A 4,085-nucleotide genomic window follows, 5' to 3' on the forward strand; every position below is an offset into this window, starting at 1 on the left:
GAGGGAGGAGAAAGGGAGGGAGGAGAAAGGGAGGGAGGAGAAAGGGAGGGAGTTAAGGGCTGAAAAACTACCTATTAGGTACCATGCTCACAACCTCGGTGATGGGATTAACTGAATCCCAAACCTCAGTGTCACATAATATACTCATGTAACAAACCCGCGTATGTACCCTCTGAATCTAAAATAAAGGTTGAAATTATTTTTTAAAAAAAAATATTGCTATTATTTAATCATCTGTATCTGTCCATTCTCACAATGCTATATATTAATAAAACTACCTGAGACTGGGTAATTTTTAAGGAAAAGAGTTGACTCACAGTTCCGCATGGCTGGGGAGGCCTCAGGAAACTTACAATTATGGTGGAAGGGGAAGCCTGCAAGGCATGTCTTACATGGTAGCAGGAGAGAGAGAGAGAGAGAGCAAGTCAGGGGGTTGGCAGGAAAGTGCCACACTTTTAAACCATCAGATCTCGCGAGAACTCACTATCACGCCATAAAGGAAACTGGATCCGTTATCCAGTCACCTACCAGGTCCCTCCCCTGACACATGGGGATTGCAATTCGAGATGAGATTTGGATGGAGACAAGAGCCAAACCATATCATGCATATGAGATGCTGATTTTGCCCCCATGCCCCAATTTTTTCCAAAAGACATTGATCTACACTTGATCCCCTACAAAACTGAAAGTATTTTAGGAATAGATGAAGCAGCATTTTTATACACATATATTCATTTATTCCTCATTCTATCTGCTCAAGACGTATTTATTCAGCACCTTTTTTCTGTTTGTTTGTTTTGTTTTGTTTTTTGAAACGGAGTCTCGCTCTGTCGCCCACGTTGTAGTGCAGAGGCGCAATCTTGGCTCACTGCAACCTCTACCTCCTGGGTTCAAGCAATTCTCTGTCTCAGCCTCCCAAGGAGCTGGGATTACAGGAGCCCACCACCAAGGCCGGCTAATATTTTTTGTATTTTTAGTAGAGACGGGGTTTCACCATCTTGGCCAGGCTGGTCTGGAACTCCTGACCTTGTGATCCACCAGCCTCGGCCTCCCAAAGTGCTGGGATGTGAGCCACCACACCTGGCCTATTGAGCACCTTTTATACATATGCCAGGTATAGTGCTTGACTCTGGGAATAGGGTGAAGGGCAAGGCACACATGAGCCTTGGCCTCATGAAGATTATGATCTAGCTTGCAAAGGAACAACAGTATGACTTAAAAATAATATAGGGTCAATGTAAAATTAATCCAGATGGAAACTGCTTTTGTTTGTCTTCACATAAACTACCAGTTTTTAAAAAAACCTGCTACCAGTTTTGCTGAGTCTGAAGGTTTAAGGTCGAGGAATTTCTAAGCAGGAGAACATCATGTGCCAGGTATTGAATTTACTGGTGATGTAAGTTACAGCAGCCCTATTCTCTTATTGTGTTTAAAGGTATGGTATGTTTTGAGAAAATTCAGCCTAGGTAAACAAAAATTCATGTGAGAAAGTATTACATTTGTATTAAAAATTTTTTTCATTTTGGAAATATTAGACTTATGGAGGGGGTGATCAATAACTTTATTGATTGAATGATTGAGCAGTTCATTGTATATTTAAAACATGATTCAAGGCTGGGCACGGTGGCTCACGCCTGTAATCCCAGCACTTTGGGAGGCTGAGGTGGGTGGGTCATGAGGTCCGGAGATGGAGACCATCCTGGCTAACACGGGGAAACCCTGTCTCTACTAAAAAATACAAAAAATTAGCCGGGCATGGTGGCAGGCGCCTGTAGTCCTAGCTACTCGGGAGACTGAGGCAGGAGAATGTTGTGGGGAGGCGAAGCTTGCAGTGAGCCAAGATCACACCACTGCACTCCAGCCTGGGTGACAGAGCGAGATTCCATCTCAAAACAAACAAACAAACAAACCAACAAAAAACGTGATTCAGATGATACCAGGTGACTCAGTTTATCAGTTATATGTATAATACTTTTAGAAAAACAAAACTGTATTGCATAGTTGCAGTAGAAAAGAAGGAAGCATGCTTCCAGGGTGGCTAGTGTCTGCTGTTAGGCAACCCCAGAATGGAAGGAAAAGTCTAGAGTCGGTAAAAGAGCAGCGCCAAAGAAAATATGAACTTCAAAGTTTAAGTGGAACTTAATTTCTCTGACAGCATCGTTGAGCGGAAGGTCAAGGCGGTGCATATAAATTTCAGTAAGGCATTATACAAAAATCTTCTATAGCGTTCTTGCTGATTAGCTAATGGAGAGATGTAGGGTAGATCATGGTATAATTAGATTGATTTGCAGCTAGCTGGTTGAACAATCATTTCCCAAAAGTCTTGGTAATGGATCCATTTCAACTTTGATGGGCTTCTTTATAGGCTTACCACGGGGCTCTAGCTTAAGCCTCACTCAGTACAATATTGTTGTAAGTCGTATGCTGGTGAAATCTGCTGTTGACACACAGATAAGAGGAATAGCTTATACATTAAGGTGCTAGGACCAGAGTCCAAAAACATTTGAAAAGACTGGAACAATGTGTCAAGTTTAATAAGATAGAGTTTAATAGGATAGCAGTCCGCATTCTGGCCCCTAAAAACTCTCTAAACAAGTTCATGATGTTTGGAACATGGCATATTTAAACGACATCAGAATGAGGCAAATACATAAACATATCTGAGTCAGGTCCAGTGGCTCACATATATAGTCCAAGCTACTTGGGAGGCTGAGGCAGCAGGCTTGTTTGAGTGCAGCCTGGGCAACATAGTGAGGCCTCACCTCTTAAAAAAAAAAAAAAAGGTATCTGTAAGGACTTTGCTCTGAGTAGGCCACCACTTGATTTATAGGATGAGGTTTCCTGAAGCTTCCTGATGTCAGTAGGTCTTAGGCCAGGGGACAAGAGGGTGAGGTTGTGGAAGAAACCTGCGTAGAAAGAATGGTTTAAGAATGCAATATGCGCCCATGTGGTGGCTTACACCTATAATCCCAGCACTTTGGGAGGCCGAGGCGGGTGGATCACGAGGTCAGGAGATCAAGACCATCCTGGCTAACTTGGTGAAACCCGTCTGTACTAAAAATAGAAAAAATTAGCCGGGCTTGGTGGCGGGCGCCTATAGTCCCAGCTACTGAGGAGGCTGAGGCAGGAGAATCACTTGAACCTAGGAGGTGGAGGTTGCGATGAGCCGAGATTGCACCACCGCACTCTAGCCTGAGTGACAGAGCAAGACTCCATCTCAAAAAAAAAAAAGGTGCAATATGCAAAAGAAAACAGCAAACTCAATAAATGACTTTCTAAAATGCAATGGGAGGCCTCAGAATGTATTAACAGAAATATAATGTCCAGAATAAAGGAGGGGATAGTCCTACTTTACTCTGTGCCAGTTAGGCCCCACCTGGAATACTGGAGGCAATTCTGAGTGACTACCTTTTACAGAGACTTTGACCAGCTAAATATATACAGAGAACACAGCAATTAAGATGGAAAGGGTCTTGAAATCATGTCATGTCCTTGCTTTCAAAGTGTGACCCTGCTGGCTACCTCTCAGAGCTCGCTTCCTACCTCTTTCCCCTCACTGTTTCCTCTCCACTGTCTCCATGATGGCCTCGCTGGTATTCCCCAGACATCAAGCATTTATCATTGCAAGGCCTTTTTTATTCTCCCCAGATATTGACATGGCTGTTTCCCTCAGTTCAGGAGAGTTTTTCCGAAAGTCAGGTCTTTGTCCAAAGGTTATGTCCTCAGTAGGACCTCTCTTACCTCCCAATCTAAAGAAACAGTCTCATTCCCAGTTTCTCTACCCTGCCTTTCCTTCTGTGTATGTATCACTACCTGACATTACATTATAAATGTACCTATTTAACTGTTTATTTTCTGTCTTCCTCAATAGAATATATGTTCCAGGAGGGCTGTGGCTTTGTTTTCCTCTTCCATCCTTCAGCCATCCTAGGTACACAATAAACAATTTTTTTTTTTTGAAATAGGGTCTCACTATGTCACCCAGGTTGGAGTGCAGTGGTGCGATCTCACCTCTCTGCAGCCTCGACCTTCTGGGCTCAAGCGATTCTCCCACCTCAGCCGCATAAGTAGGTGGGGCTACAGGC

The sequence above is a fragment of the Piliocolobus tephrosceles genome, chromosome X, assembly GCF_002776525.5.
Source record: "Piliocolobus tephrosceles isolate RC106 chromosome X, ASM277652v3, whole genome shotgun sequence".
NCBI classification, from domain to species: domain Eukaryota; kingdom Metazoa; phylum Chordata; class Mammalia; order Primates; family Cercopithecidae; genus Piliocolobus; species Piliocolobus tephrosceles.